The following is a 17,883-nucleotide window of genomic DNA, read 5'->3' as shown; positions in this document are numbered from 1 at the left end:
ACCAAAACTTAGGGCTTCAGCACTACTGTCAGTTACCATCATTTTGGGTTTCCTGTTTCAGCACCTCATTCATAGATAGTAGTGTTCTTATGGCCATGCATTTCTTTGGGTTTTTGTCATTCCAGTCAGAGAGACCATTGGACATTTTATAGATGGCTGCATGCAAACATTTCAAATTTTTGAGAGGATATAGTGTGCCAGGGAGACTATTATGACTATCAGGAGGATAACACTAAGAGTTTGTAGTATGCTCCTTAGCCAGGGTCCTCATGTACCAAACTTACTAAAATCAAATAGATTAAACAATGAGCCAGATAGAGTCTCTTTGTTTCAACTAAGCAGGCTGTTCATTAATCCCCTACAATTGAATCTCTGTAATAACCAATGTATTCATCCATGTGCAATAAGAAGTGTCACCAACTGCACAGATGTTTCCCTGTGTTCAGCCAATAAGTAATCTAGAGCAATTATATTATATAACACAATATTAGCAAGAGAATTTAGACAAATCTGATGTGCAACTATAGACTTTATGGTAGAATCTGCTATAGAGCCTATCATGAGGGACATATTTTTAATCATTGCCTCATTTATGCCAAACCATGGAAAATGAGACCTAACGAATTATATCCAGCCAGAAGGGTGAAGGCCTCCTGGCAATTTTTTTTTAACCTATGATGTAGGTTAAGAGGAATAGACCAATGTTCTGTTTCTGATTGATTATGGAGTAGCAAAAGTGCCATTAAAAGTATTTGCCCACGATGGCCTGTCATCTTCCATCCACCAAGGAATAATGTTGCCCATGTATTAAGTTGGCTATGAAATCCTTCATAAATAAAATTATACCCTATAGGCACACACACCCCTTTTCCTGTTATATTATTCATAGAGGAATAAGCAAGGAAGAATTAAGAGAGGCAAGAGTCTCATAATAGCAGGGAAGTCTTGATGCATGATCTTGGGAAAGCTGTCCACATCTTGGATGCTGTCTGATTCTGGGGAGAATCTTCCCTGGTTAGCTTTACCTTACGGTTTCCAAAGGATTTATGGTTCCAAGAGTCTGGAGGGGCCCTAAGAAGTTGTGAGATTTTGGACCCAAGGTTTGAGGTCCCAAAGTTGCTGCAGCCTTGGGTGGCAAGGTCAGTCTTTCTGTGATGTTGTTCCTGGAAGACCCAATCTCCAGATTCTATATCATGAAGGGTTTGATTGTCTTCAGTTGGTGAATCATAAAAAGCTCCTTTTACCTGGTGAAAGTACACTTTGGCATAATGCATTAGAGTCATGCAGCATTTGGTCCTATCTGGTGCAGGAGCAGGAGATGCATGAGGTTCCATTATAGGGAGCATAGGCTTTCCAGTGACTATTTCATAAGAGGTCAACTTCTGTCTTCCACTGGAAGTGGACCTGATTGTCATCAATCTGCAAAACCCTTAATCAAGGCAATCCATTCGATTTAGTTAGCTTTGCCTAATGCTGTTGTATCTATAATACCTTATTTAACTGTTTCACAACTTGTCCAGTGAAACAAGTACCTCTATTACTGCAGATTTCTCCAGGAATGTCCTATAAAAGAAACACATTTCCTAATCATCCAAGTTTTTATTATCTTCCCAAGATTGTGGATTTGACAAACCAGACATTGGTCATAAACCATTTTAGCAATTTAGGACAGTCACCAAACCAATATGTATTTTTTATATAATTTGGATCATTTTATCTCTTCCATGATGAGTCATGGGGTATAGGGCTTTTAATAATGGAAAATTTAAGGACTCAGGAAGGATCAGGCAGCCATCCAGGTTCTCCATGAGTCTACATTTAAGGTTGGATTTATATCTTTTTTTTTTTTTATTTTAGCGTATTATGGGGGTACAAGTGTCAAGGTTACGTATATTGCCCATCCCCCCCTCCCCTGGGTGTTTTTGCCACAGCTGCCTGTCCTGCTTAGCAGCCAACTGGTCCTGGGCCCACAGTGCGCACTCTCCAACGGTCTGAGGGACAGTGAACTGGCCCCCTGTTTAAAATGTTTGAGGATCCCTGCTTAAAACACTTAATCAAAACAAGATCACAGGTTACTGCAAAATAATATTCATTTAAACAAAGTGATACATAAATATTTTAAAAGCAAAAACCTTTATTTTTTTGATACTCAGTTTTTTAAACAATTAAAAGGCCTAATATAGATAGTATGAAATGGAATGTGTCTCTTCTCCCCCTCCAAATTTTTTTTGCATTTACTGAAAAGGTGAACAAAAATATTTTGTCTCTTAATACTACAAACGTTATTCAAAAGAGTGAACCAAATTTTACTTTTGCATTAGTGTATTATCAATGCTAAAGCCAATTTTACTAAAACCTTTTAAACAAATCTGTCTAATCCTAGATTTTGACCACACAAGATTTCCATAAAGCTTTTAGTCTCATATAAAGTTTTTCTTTTATTCTTTTCCTCTTTCCAACTTTCTATCTTCATTTAGTTTTATCTATATGTTAGCTGGGGTGACATTTTCCTGTTACTTCACCAAGGCTGCCCTTTTCATATATCCTTTTTTATTCTTTCAAGTTGAAACAATCTTTAACTTCTATACTACACATATAATTTTTTTCTCAAACACATTTTCATACCTTACAACTTCCCTCATCAAAAACATATGTTTATGTACCCTATACATATAATTTTAACTCTTAGTAACCCTAATTTATAGTGAAAACCTAGGAAGGAAGTTTAAACTGTTTTAGATATAAAAAAGTATTGTAGATGAAAATCATTTCATACGTTTTTAAGAAAGATATGTTTCCTTAGTTTTTTAAACGGATCTAAATATATTTTGCTTTTCTATACAATATAAAAATAAGATGCCAAAGTATATAAATGTAAACTTATATTTAAAATTTTCCTCAGGCCTCACCTTGGGTTCATATCCAGACCTCAGAATCTAGAGGTTCAAAATCAAAAACATAAGCTCTCAAGTAAGTATCAAAAATATTACAAAAGCAGCAGTTTTATGACTTTAAAACAGGTAACAGAGATACCATAAAACTTTCTGACCAATATAACCAGGCAAAAATGTCTAAATTGTATTTAACTGACAATTCTGAAGACATTGCTATTTTATTTTAGCAATAATTTTAAAAGCAGCTTAATTTACCAACCATTATTACATATACATAACACATCTAAACATACAGACACACAGACTGAAGCAGATCTTATAGCTTTCATAAATAATTCTTATTTGCTGGCTTTCAAGTAGTTTTTCTTTTCCCTAATCATACTATCAATCTTGCAATTAACTGTTTCTTTGCCTTAAATAATTGTTAGTTAGGCAACCCTAAATTTGCATTTCTAAAGGGGTGCTGCTTAGATGAAATAAGGTAGCAAGTTTATATCTCAAAAATCAGAGATAAAGGCCCAGTTAAAACATGACAGCCAGGAAAAGCACCCTGGGCTTAAGTGATCCTCCTGCCTCAGCCTCCAAATGGCTGGGACTGCAGGCGCATGACCAATGTACACAGTTCCACCAGCTTCTTAGATACTGACAAATCATAGGCATAAAACATTAGATAGTAATTTATAGTTGAGGTCTATAAACAACATCAAAATTTTAGTGCAGTCAATAAATTTAGTAATATTCAGGCTGTTTTCTGTATTTTTCTTATTTCTACATAGAGCAAACATTATGTCAGTTGCCCTGTGGTTTAAAGCCACAGTTATTCTGGGAGTACACAGTTGCCATCGTTGAGCAGCAGCTGATCCAAAAGAATTCCAGCCAAGGTCTTGCCAGTCATGGAAAGAAACGATGTGTCCTGGCAGTTGCAAAACATTGTGTTTTTCTTGATGGCAATCTTTGTGTCTTGAAGCCCTTTATATGTTGCAATGCGTGCACATATGAATATTCCCTAAGAGGCAGAGATCATGTTGTCAATTTCAGTAAAACAGTGCTTACCTCTGTGTAATTTGAAGTTATGCAGATGCCTAATAAGTGTTTTGATGCTGCTGTTGCTCATGTTGCTGATAATATTCCATAAAAAGTTTTAAAAGTTAAATCATGAAGGTTGTCATATTATCATTGTTTATGATTGTAATTTTGTTTCTCTCTTCACATCAAATCTTGTGCTGTTAAGTCTCAGCAATTTTTCTTTAATATGTAAGGAGGTATGAAGTATAATTTCCACCTCTATTATTTTCTTTTTGTTGATATTTGCACCTTCATCCAAATTTCCCTAAAATGGTATATCTGTGTGCTTTTATTGTTGGACACTGACACTATTGATATTCATGATAATCAGGGATTATTGTATTATCTGAGTAACAGAAATTCATAATAGAGGCATTTAGTTTTTCTATGCAAAGAGGCGAGGCGTCTGGAAATAATCAGTATTGGGCCATTGTGGTGGCTCCACAATATCACCAGAGACTAGGTTTCCTCTTTGTTTCTTCTTGGCCATACTTAGAACTGGATTCCCTCTCCAAGGTCACGTGGTTGCTGCAACTCCAGACATCTCCATCGTCTGTATTCCTGGCTGGAAGGAGACAGAAGGGGGAAAGGCAAAAAGGCACATGTCAGCTGAATCAGCAGCTTCCTCTAAAATCTGTCTCTGAAAGTCCCACTAAATGACGTGAAGAATCATTTTTAGGTGGATCCAGTTGGCACTCTATTAATAAATAATATTGATGTTCTATTAATAAGGAAAATTAGGGGTATAGATATTATGTTGGTAGCTTAAAGTCTTGCCCACTGCTTAGCAGCTATTATTGTTGGTGAACCAAGTTGGCAGGTAGAAAAACTCTGCTGCTTTAAGAGGGAGCCTGCTGTGAAATTACTGAGAAGTCAACTTTCATGTTGCGACTTAAATGCAGCTGTATGGAAAGCTAGAGAAATACACTTTCTACTGATTAAGTTAATGAAATTTTGGGGGGGGAAGTTTTGTTTGATCATAGCTAGTGAAATATTTTCTGTGACCTGAAGTATTCAGTCAGGAAAGAAAAATCCAGCACATAGTAGGCACCCAATAAATCTTTATAAAATGAATCAGTTTGATCTGTCTTTGTTTAGTAGAAGTCCATTATGTGGTTTCCTTATTAATCCAGGATACCATTACACTAGTACGGATGATTAATGCCATTTGAGGAAGGATGTCATCATGCAGACTAGAATTATTTCTTTGTAGTTTAGTTTCCTCAGTTTAAAACATGACAGCAGCTTTTACTAACTACTTATTTTAAAAAGAAATTCATAGTTGACCAATAAATTTTGTGCAAGTAACAAATATTTAGTGGGATTTTTGCCATTTTATTGTAAAATAATACACCAGCATAGAAAAACATGAATGTGTAGCTTAATGACTTAATAAGATAAATTCACTACCACCCAGGTCAAGAAATAGAACTTTTTCACATCTCCATAAGCCACAAAAGTAACCACTATTATTATTTTTGTAGTTATTTGTAATTTGAATTTCTATGTACTTTTATTACTCAAGTGTACATGCCTAGACACCATAATTTAGTTTTGCTCCTTAAAAAATGTCTTCTAAGTCTCTTTTAATATATAGGTTCCCCCTCTATTTTTTTCTTTTTATAATTTATCTGTCAAAGAACCTGATATATTTGACCTGGAGAATTTCCCACAGTCAGAATTTTACTGATTATGTACTCATAGTGAAGTTCAACATATCTATTTTCACTCCTTATTTCATGCAAATTGTAACAGTATCCAGAGAATAATAAGACTCATTTTAATCCCTTAGACAATAGTATAAGTGAGGGTTTTTCCCCCCTCATGAGATACATAATTATTTGTGTTATCAGCAGTTGATGCTCAATTAATTGGTGGTTTAAAAATCGTGCTATTTTAATTACATCATTTTTCAATTATTATTTGGAATACTTCTATAAGAGATACTTCTTCTTAACTGATATTTTGTTACTCAGTGGCATAATTTACACAAGAAATGCAGGATGAATGCTTGATCCTCATCCTCCAAAGGTGACCAATTTCTTTAAGTATCAATATGAAATCTTAGTCTTAAACATATTTGATGTATTTTAATCAATTGAAATTGTCCAAGTTGGAGCTCAGATAGTCCCATCTGACCAATGGGAGCTTTTTCACATGGAGTCCTGAGACTTTGATAGCTTTTCTACCTTCTGATATGACATCATATACCAAGTTTATTTCATACGTTTCTTGCCTGGTATCTGCCGTTTCTTCAGGAAGGCTTAAAGTGAGAATTGGAATTTCATTGTCACAATCTAAGTTGCAGAGATGCTCATTCCTACTGGGATGGTCACTTTTTTCTAGATTTCTTCAGTGGATAGAGCAAATAAAAATAATAAATTATCTAATTAATTCATGTTTATTCTCCTAATTCAAATTCAATGACAGAGGTTTTTAACTTAATCTCTTCTGTATTATATCTGTATCTTCTTTTTTCCCCCTACTGAAAATTCTGATTCTTAAGGACACAGGTGATTTCATCATGTGAACATTGTGGACAGTATTTACACAAACCTAGATGGTATAGCTTATGAAACATCTGGACTGTATATCGCATAGCCCAGACGTCCTCAAACTACGGCCCACGGGCCACATGCGGGTGTTTTTGCCTGTTTGTTTTTTTACTTCAAAATAAGATACGTGCAGTGTGCATAGAAATTTGTTCTTAGTTTTTATTAAACTATAGTCCAGCCCTCCAGCAGTCTGAGGGACAGCGAACTGGCCCCCTGTTTAAAAAGTTTGAGGACCCCTGGATAGCCTATTATTGCACCTAGTCTACAAACCTGTACATCATGTTACTGTATTCAATACTGTAGGCAGTTGTAATAGAGTGGTATTTGTCTATCAAATATATACCTAAACATAGAAAAGATACAGTAAAAATATAGTACAAAATATTTTAAAAGTGCTACACTGAGGGCTGACTATGCTAAAATAGGGACAGTGTTATTTCTAGATAGATTCTAAGAAGTTAAAATACATGTATTTACTTTTCTTTGTGTTTATCTGTATTCTGAATTTTCTAAGTTAAACCTTGTTATAGAAAATGTCTAAAAACAACTGACCTCTATAATTTTATCAGAATTCATATAGAAAATATACTTTGATGTAGGAATAGCTGTTAAAAATTGATTTATAACACATAATTCATTCATTTCCATCCTTTACTGATTCCTGCTGATTCCACAGATCCATGTTGAGACTTCCTTCCCCCTGTACCAATGCATAATTTGATCTAATTTCTTGATTTTCAATATTCCTATTTTGTCTATGACCAGTAATTTCCTTTTTGTTGTGACCCTGTAACTCCCCACACCTAATGATTGCCCTATGGTCAGTTTTGTTTGAACATATTCTCATCTAGAGAGTAGTTATGAATAGTTATGACCATGTAAAATAATATTGACAAGGATTTGAGGAAAGATATTTTTACTTTCCTCAGATTAAGAATTTGAATTAGATGCAGCAGCTTTGCCTTAGTTAAGCTCTTTAGAGAAATGTCCAGTTTATGTTTGGTTATGGAGGTTCAATATTAGAAGAAATGAAGAGGCCTAGGTCCCAGGATTCCTGAGATAAGGATGTTCAACAGGGCTTATAGAGCATATCATTTGGAATTTGGCTGGCTTTTACATGATCCCCTTTACATTTCCTAAGAGAGAAACTCTGACTACATCAGTATGGGTTTCTTTATTAAGCAAAAGTTTATGTCAAGCAACTTCAGGTACATTTGACTTCATATTTAGCCACAGTGTGAATTTTTGTATGAGCAACTTATCCCTCACAGAGATGAAGAAGGAGACAGTGCTAGTGATGCTGTGATTACAGTAACCCTTTCATCCTTGATTTTGGTGGTTCAATCTTACTTGAAACTATCTCTTGACGTGGACCAATAAAATGGAACTCTAAAGATTTCATTGATGGAGTTGGCCTCTCAACTGGCATTCACCCAAGCCAAGAATAAACTGCAATGAACTTATTGAGGATAACACAGTCCTTAATTGTATGTCTAATCCACACCAAATGGCTCTGCCAAGAAGTCTCCTACTTCCTCTGTTTCTCAAACAACCTTATTTCCTTATGCAATTCCATTTTGTTCCCAAGAGTCTATAGAATTTAGTGAACCTTCCAAGCCTAAAGGCTTAAATCTGGTCATCCTGCTCTCTTCCATACAGTTCCTTTTCCAAATGGTATTAAGGACATTGCCATGCTTGTTTAATAGTTGTTATGATAGGTAATAGCTATTTTATTTTAATTTTCTGAACTAAGATTGCTGCTGCTTTTTTTTTGGCTTTGTGACTATGGGTTTTAGGAACCTAACACTCCTGTTTTGCTACTGAATGTTTTAATTAAGTGGGAGATACTATAAGAATAGAATTTAAGAGAAGGCTTTAGAGAGAATTTTTATAAATTGCAGAGTTGATCATTTTACTATATTCCTATCTAGGCCTACCTTCACTCCGTACAGTTAGTTATAGCACTTGGAGGGCTATTTCTAAGACTGGCACCAGAGAGGTCAGTTTTTCCACTCTCTCTCCCAGAAAAGATCAGGAAGTGCAATAAGGTTCATGAACATTTAAGCTTGAAGTTTAGAAAACTCAAAACAACCCAAACCCTCAAACATTCAGTTTGGTTTGAATCTTGGACAAAGGTTTGCTATGCAGCTAGTGGAGTCATTCCAGTTTAACGGCTGTAGTAACTTCATTTCAGGGCTAGTGATGGGGAAATTATGAAACCATAACTTGGATCTTATTTTAACAAAACCAAGAAATAAAAACACTTACTGGGGAATCTGCATGGGAAAGGGGGCCTACCTAACCCCAATTGCTGCTATTTTACTGTGGCAGCTCCTCTTACTATAGGAATTATGAAACCAGTCTTTTCCAATTCCTTCAGAGAGAGCTGACCTTTGAAAGTGATTGAGTTGCCTGCATCCAATTTATAAGCCTCCTGATGTGCACAACAGGGAAGATCTTTCATAGGTGATTAAATCCCATAGAGTTAAGGCCTGTCATAGTGGTTTCCCTCTTGGTCAGCTTTCATTTCAGAAGTCATCCCAGGAGAACAACTGTAGTTCTTTACCTAGTTGACTTCTGAAACAAATTTTCCACTTCAAAGAGAGCCCAATAATTTAGACCCTATCCTCCTTGGATACAATTTATTTGTTCCAGGGATAAGAATTCAATTGAATGACTATTAGGTGGCTTCCTTATATCTGGAACAGGAGAATATGTTCTAGGGAAAGGTATACAACATAGAAAAAAAATAAAAAAGTCCTCAAAGATCTTATAGACCAGTCAATAATCAACAATGAAAACATCTTAAAAACAAATTTGGAAAAGATTTATTTCATTATTTCTAAATTATTTCATCCTGAAATAATTTAGAAAACTTCAGTATTGATTTCTGAACATACCTAATAGAGTATTTCACCTAATTTATAATTAATGACTTATTAAATACTGCAGAGCAAATGAGGTCGAGCCTCAGACTCTGCAGATATGGAACAAACCCTTGAGGGGCAAAGAATCACAAAGACCTGCTAGAGTTTTGAAGCTCATACTCTCTCAAAGGATTTTAGAATGTTTGGGGCTTCAGAGCATCCAAAAATACTAAGAATTTAATAAAGTATGTGTTTTCTTATTTAGGTAGAGACTTTGATTTGCCAGATAATAGAAGTGACTTAATTAACAATGTGCCAGTTAGTAAATAGCATAAATATTCCCCCAAAGTATCTCTGTTCCTATCCAACTAGCTGGTTCTCTTCATTGTTGGATATATTTAGTGATTTTGGTTGGATTATATTAGGCATTCACCATCCTTTTAAGTGATTATTTCTGCTGTTAATGGAATCATGTTACTGTGAAATTCAAACTAATTCACATGAAATCTGAGTCACAAGCCAATGAAATGTGGTTAATATTTGTTGTAACTTGAAATTTTTCCCTTTTTTGCATTTCTTTTAAAATAAAATATTGTTTTAAAAACAATTATACTTCGATAACATCGATATCTAATTCCTTTCCTTCTTTATGTTTGTACTTTAAAACTATAGGAAGCAAGTCTATTTCTTAGAATATAAAGCCATCAAGTGAACTTTTCAAAGTTTGGAGATTTCCTAGAACTATTTTCTGAAGTAATAATGATGCAATAATGATTACAGTTAACAGTAGAACTGTAGGAATACAATATTCTTTAATAACTTGAAAATTTAAAATTTAATTCTGAATGTTTATCAAAGCCATTAGTGGGCAACTAATAAATCCAATAAATGCTGAGTAGAGTCCTGTACAACCAATGGTTGAGGAAATGAAATAAACCTGAGTGCTAAATGACTACTAAGAGACAGTGATCATCAGTTCCAAACAAGGAAATAATCATTTCCAGATAGGGAAGGTTTAAGTGTTCTTGGGTGATGTGAAAGTGATGTTGGCTTTTGAAGGGTGTGTGAATTTAGAGAAGAGTGAGCAAGGTGTTTCAGACGTGAGGGGTTGATGCATCAGAGGCTGGAAAATTCATACTGTGTGTGTACAGGGGGCAATGAGAAGACCTTCTTGCTGGGCTTAAACAGAGAGCTGATGTAGGAGAGTTTTGGAATTGGAGCTTGAAAGGTAGGATGAAACCGGATTTTGGAAGACCAAGCCAAGAAGAGTGAGCTTTATTCCATAGATACAAGGAGCTGTTCTAGGTTTTTGAGATGAGGAATGACACAGTGAAGTAATATTTTAGGAAGATAACACAGGTAGTAACAGGAAAAATGGAAAAGGAAGTGGCTGAAGACAGGACAATGGATTAGAAAACTTTTGCACTTGCCTAAAAAAATATCTAGTGTATAGTAGCAGCTACGGTGATAGAAAAAACATGAGAAGAGAAAGAGGAATCATAACTTTGAGATTATTAGATGTGGGAAGTGAGGAACAATTTAAGACGACATCTTTTGGGTTAATGTGTGATTTGATGCCTTTGTATCAGGGAGAATGTTTGCACAGCATTATCATAAATGAGAAATCTGGAAAATAGATCAAGTTGAGGTTGGGGGAAAATCAGGTTTGTTTTAGATTAATTGCTCTTCAGGTAGTGGCATGTCTTCTAATAAGCAGTTAGAGATGCAGGACTCAATTTTATGAGAGAGAGGCATCAAGATTAGTAATAAAAATTGGGGGATCACTTATATATAAGACCAATAACTTTCTATGTGGTTCCTATACATCTGCTCTTGCTCCTCACAGAAACCAGAGTGATCCTTTAAATCCATAAACCTGATTACTGTTACCATCTTATTTCACACCTTCTAATGGCCTCTTGTTTCCTTTAAGTCAAGCGATGTTATGGAAACAACTTGTTGAATGGAGCAACTAACTGTATGGAGGAAGCGGGGATGCCTCCACTAAGACTATAGCATATGAACTGCCTTTAAGAGAGTTCAGGTAAGAATCAAGTTAGAATGGAGAAAGGAATGAGGGTGGTAGAAGATTATTCCAGTTTGGGGAATATCATGTATCAAGGTAGGAAGTAGGTGTTCAGAAAAGGGAGACAAGTTTAGAGGGTGATGTAGAAGCCAGATTATGAAAGCCCTTTCATATTTGGATTTTATGGCTGTTTTAAAGCAAGGGATAATAGAAAGAGCCAGGCTTTTTCTTGGATAATTGTATAGCAGAGGGGAAGTAGACTGGAATGCTTAAGACACTGAGTGCAGGGAAAGCAGTTCAGAGCCAGTTGCAGTTACCCAAGAAAGATGATAGAGGCCTAGACAAAGGCTGAAGGGCTGGGAAGAAGAGGGACGTCAATACATATTTAGAGTAGGGTCCACACAAGCCAGGCAACATTTAAGGATAGGTCTCTTTAAACAATGTCATTGTGAGTAGGTTTATGTGCAAAATCTGTATGGCCCTGAACTGACACTTTATTCTGTGATCTCATAGCCTGGGAGTATATATTTTTGACATATAAAATGTACTAGAGATAAATTTAATAATCAATTTGTGCCCTGGTCAAAGCTGCATTAAAAATTCAGCCCAGTAAAAATATTTTTTAAGAATTCTGGCACCTAGGTTCTCCACATTTCTGCCTCTGATAAGTTTTGTAAACTTGGTCAAGTTCAAAACCCAGTCTTGGGCTTAAATTACTTATTTGTAAAATGAGAGAGTTGACTAGAATTATTAGATAATCTCTGAAGTTCCTTCAAGTTCCTTGGTCCCAGTGGGCTATTTCTGGGCTATTTCTCTAATTTAGCTGACAGTCTTAGCAGTGGGAAGAAGACTGCTTCATAGTTTCCTGAAAGCATAGCTATCTCCTTGAAGGACTGGTGGTCTAGGGAGTGTTCCTAGTAGCATTCATAGGCCCACCTTGTCTTAGAAAATGTATTACATTTATAATTATTTTAGAGTATTTTTTCAATCTCTCATAACTGGGTATCAAGAAAAAAAATCTTCCACTTAATGAAAGCTGTTTGTCAGTTATATTAATAGTTCTACCTGATGTGGTGTGTTCTTTTCTCCACTCAAGGCTTCTCAATCAGGAAAAGCTTGAAAGTAGATTCACTGTCTAGTCTTTCTAGACCTTTGATTTCAAGAACTTGTGTTGACTTATGTGTGTATTTTTCTTCAAGTACAATTTGAAGAAGGCTGGAGACATATTTAATTTAACAAACTTTAAGCTCCTACTATATATGTAACATTGTGAAGAGAAAGAAGGATAGGTAAAAGAATGTGCCAAGATGAATAAGGCACAATTTCTATCTTCAAGGAAGTATATTATTTAATAGGAGAGCCTAGAATGTTAACAAATACTCCAATTGAGTACATGAAAAGAGTAGTACAGTGGTACAATATAAGGGAGTGCTCGTAGCATGAGTATGATTATTCCAGCCTCAGGGCTGCAAATTGGAGTAACTGCTCCAATAAGTGCCATTCCTAAATTCTGCCTGAGCAGGTGGATATTAATGAGAGTAACCCAGGTCTTAGGTCTAAAATAATTAATCAGCCTGTCTTTGGCAAATGTATATAAAGGATTTTAGTCAATTTCATTAACCAAGTTAGACCACAGCACATTATTCATGTAAGAGATACAAAAAGGATTGACTCCTTGAAAAGGGTTGATTGGTTATAAATAGACTCAGTCTAAATATTTGGCAAGACCAAGATGAAAGCTTTTATGAAGTTAGGAAATTGTGGCAACATATTGTCAACTGTGGTGCTGGAAGTCCAGGCATTAGAGAATCACATCAACAGAGTTTAGTATGCGACTTAGCAGACAGGCATGCTGACATAAACAAGTTATCAAGCTGCAGACTAAACTGAAGGCTGATAAAGGAATGATGCTTTACAGAATATGATATGGGTATTACATTTGTTATGTACATCATATCCAATTCCTGGATGAGTGTCATCTTTAGATTTTCTGGGTGACAGGATTCGATTTCTAAAGATAGGATATTTATCTCAAAGTATGTGCTAAAATGTTCTATAATTCACTCATCTGAAAGATAACTATGATTTCTGGTGGTGAAAACGTGTACTTTTCCATTTTGTCTTTCTACCCTGAGGATAAATAGTTTTAGGTGAAGCCAACCTGAAATAAATTGTAAGTGAAATAAACTCGCAAGTTTAAAGAGCATAAGAAAGCTAGTAAGCCAGGAAAGCGTGTGTGTGTGTGTGTATTTTTATAAACTTGGTATTATATATTGTGTCTTCAACTAATTATGAAAGCCATTGAAAAGCTTGATTGTATAATATAGGGAAAAATCTTTAGAAACTGTGACAAAAGTTCTTATCCCAGATTTGCTTCACTAGATTTTTGAATTGGAGCAATCCGACAAAAGGGTATTGAAATGTTTAAGCCACCCTAAATTATGTTTCCACTGACTCTAAGCTTCCATCCCCCTGCCCCTGGTGACTGTTTTTATGTTAAGGCATTATATTTAAAGAAACTTTTATTAAAATGAAGCCTATAATCTGGTAGGAGTAACATTATATAATACTAACATATTATACAAAATTACTACAATATTAATAATATTGGCTAACAATTAAGTGTTTAATTTGTGCCTGACATTGTGCTAAATACTCTACATTTGCTATCTTAGTTAATACTTATAATATCATACTTATATATAATAGATATATAATACTTATAATAACCTTATCCTTCTAAGGTTGGTACTATTTAGTCACTTTTAAGATGTGCATTTTTTCACATTTACACACTCTGAAAAATTGGGGTGTGATTTACAATCAATGGCATATTACAAGCATAATGTAGAGAATTCATTTCTTTCTTAGTAGTAAGTAAAATGAGACTAAAAATAAGAAAGCATCATAGATTAGGTGAAAATAATACTGGCCATCATCCCGCTTTACTTAGTCTGACCTAAAAGGAACTAAGACATGAAGAAGCTAAGGAAGCTGTCCAAGATCACAGAACTGGTAAGTGTTTGAGCCAGGATTCCACAACAATTGTCTGACTCAATCCAGGGCCAATACTTACAGCCAGCACACCATGCTGCCTGCTGGTGATCTACCAGCCCTTCATAAGACTTAGCAAAATTGATATATCTGAATAGCTATCTTCAGAGAACTGTACACTTAGGAAACTGGAGTTGGGAGGAGAGGGAATTTTCAAAGACCATAGTGGACTGTTGAGTGAAGGGGCAATCAGTGGGGGACCCTTGGCAGTCAGGATGATCATGAGCGAAATAGATCCTGAAAGGACAGAAAAGCTACAGGAATGTAGGGAAGCTTGAAGGTGGAGGCCACTCATTTTACAAGTTGGCCTAGGTCCAGACCTGCATGTGCAAATACTTCTACATAGGATACAGAAGGAAAATTCTTATGTGTTAGTGATAGTCATATATCTCTATTATCTATATCTAAATCTATATATGTTGGCGGAGAGAGGGTGTTGCATATAGGGAACATTACATTTTGAACAAACATTTTCTTTTAATTAGAATTTAAAACTTTATGTGTTATGCTTCATTTCTTATTTGCTCTTTTCTCTAGCACAGTGCCTAGCACAGTTCAATGAAAATATTAAAAAGGTCAAGCATTTATTGAATAAATGAATAATAACTTGCTCTTTACCTCAAATATAATGTAGAATTATGGAAACATATTTGAATTTAAAAGAAAGTTACTTTAAGTAGGGGTGAGAAACCTCTTAAAGAGTTGTATCAGCTGCAGAAATAACAAAGAGTACTGCAATTTCTATTCTTCTTTGTCAAGAAATGAGGTAGGCAAATTAAAGTCAGTCAGGATCTAGCACTGCTGCTCTGCCTCCAGCAGTAAAGATGGGCCAAAGAAAAGACAAGCCGGTGAAAATACTCTGTCATTACTCCCTGTCAGTCCCAGTGACCATACGCATAAACACTACAGAGACCAACACGTACACACACACGTATATAAATTTATGTATTTTCTTTGCCTATGTGTCTAGTCAGCTTAAATGGGTCGACTCGTGTTTTGGCTCCTATAACCAAACCAGACTCTTTGGCTCAGCTCTACCTGCAAACTTTCTGGCCTGCTTGGGTATAGTGAAGTGGTTTGAGTTTCTGAGAACAAATAATTAGGCTCTAGGAGAAGGCCAAGGTTATACAAAACCCATTCGTTTCTGCTTCTGTGGGTTCTGCGTCTCTATAAAGGAAAACAAAGTTAGATAAGGACAGTGTTCTGTTATGTGGACTTCACGATATTTTTCCTTTAGTGTTATCAGAACATTAATTTTATTGTTCTGGACTTAATAAGCAGGGATTGATATTTTTAAGTTATATCTCCTTTTAACAAACTTTATATCTTGGACTCAGCATTAACATTGGTGTGGAACAGAAAACTGACCTTGTCTTTGTTACTTTTCCTCATTCTTTGAGCTCCAAGGTAATAAAGTTTCAAACTAAGTTTAGGAGCATCATCAACTCAAAAAGGTTGTGAATATGTATTTACTTATTTATTAAACTTACTCTATCATCTTTGTACATCTTTTTATGGTATATTTATTTTCATACCATAAAAACTCAGGAGACCTGTGTTGTTAGGGAGATTACTCAGTTACAATAGAAACTAACTGAGGCACTGACTCCATCAAGGGATTTTGGGTGACCAAGGGGCAATAACTGGGCCAAATATAAACCTCTCCTGGTAGTTCACAAGGATAGCATTTAAACCAATTTTTAAGTGGTTTTAAAATGTAGCAGAGCTGAAGTCTCACTTTTAAGTATTTTTTCCTTTATCAGAGATGTAACACTCAGAAATTCTTCTCTGTTAATCACATTTAGGCACTTTTCCAGATTATGAATCATCTATATTTATTAATATATACTCTAATAACTTTTAGTGAACTGCTTGCATGTCGACTTACACAGGGGCAACCACTAGTATTATTTTTATAGAAGTTACAGACATTTAATTTCATAAGAAAATCATAGCCTTGTTTGTTAAGCTTGAAGTGAGGTGGGTAGGGAAAAAGACAGGAAGCAGCTCTCTCATACTTAAGCTCAGAACTCGAGTCCAGAGGAAATAAAACAGAAACCTCCTTACCAAATGGTGAGGTGTTTTATTTCCTAACAGAAAGCAGGGAAGGGCATGGTGGTCCTCTCAGGGACTCCATTTTATATTTCCAGTCTCATTTATCAGATGGCATTTTAGGATTCAAGGATTATCAGTGTCACCTATAAGTTATTAATAGAATTTAAAGTTACTTTGACCAATGAGGTGGAGGAAAAAGATATAATAATAGGAGTAACTTCTCATGTTATAGGACAAGGAGATGAGGTCAGAGGAAAGTAAAAATAACCCATGTGAATTCTATATAAAAGTTAACTAGATAGCTATTATCCTACTACTAACACCAAATAATTTTTTGTAAAGTAATCATATATTCTTAACTTAAAAACAAGGACAAAACTATAAATGGGAAACTAGACCAATACTTAGGCATTAGAGAACTAGAGAAGCATATTTTATCTTCCATTTCTCCCTTTGCCTTTTTAAGCTGCAGGCAAAAGCTCCTCTACCCTTAGAGATTCTGGCTTATTCTATTAATATTAATTTGAATATTTCCCTATTCTTTTGATTTCTATAATATCAATTCCTTTCAATCTAATACATTCTGGAGCTTGCTACTAAGAGCACAAAGAAAGAAGGTGAGAAAACATCAAATTTTAAGAGTTTGGAAGTGGGCATTGGATATGTTTCTTCATGGTACAGTGCAATGTTATAACTCTTCCATGGTGATTTAGTAGCTGTTGAATTTGTGATTTCCATGTGTTTAAGTCTGCTTGTTTCTTTGGAATGCCAGAGAGTTTTGTTTGGGTCCTTCCACAATTGACTTGGTCTTATCCCTGGCAACATAACATAGTAATCAATCTGGGTTTTGTATTTTTCATTGGAATGCTGAAAATTTACAGCTCAGCAAAGAACCAGAAGGGCAGTTTCACCAACAAAGATTATCACCCACATGAAAATGGCCATATCTTCCACCAGAAATGGACAAATGATGAGATTTGGGGTCCTGTTGAAGGGGTCACTCTTATAATTATGGAAAACTTCTGAAAATGGAGTTTGATTGCATGGCCTTCTTTTGACTTCTGTACAGCATAGATGACATACCTGTAGACCCTGAAGCTGATGATATTGACAAAGAGGAAACCCAGGTTGAAATAAGAAGGCACAGTGATAATGCTGAAATCTCCAGGGAGATTAGCATGATGTGTGTCAGATAAAAGACAAGCTCAATTTTCTTCACATCATGCCAGAAAATCACTTCATATATTGCGCGGGAAGCTGTTGAATGAACAGGCTCCTAGGCAGGTCCCCTTCCACACCTCCTTATCTTGTCACTGGACCTGGAGGATTGGTCCCTGGAGGACAAAGAGGAATTAGATGGAATTCCA

Source organism: Microcebus murinus, chromosome 10 (genome assembly GCF_040939455.1).
Source record: "Microcebus murinus isolate Inina chromosome 10, M.murinus_Inina_mat1.0, whole genome shotgun sequence".
Taxonomy (NCBI): Eukaryota; Metazoa; Chordata; class Mammalia; order Primates; family Cheirogaleidae; genus Microcebus; species Microcebus murinus.
The sequence above is the reverse complement of the archived record's forward strand: the minus strand, read 5'-3'. Positions refer to the sequence as shown.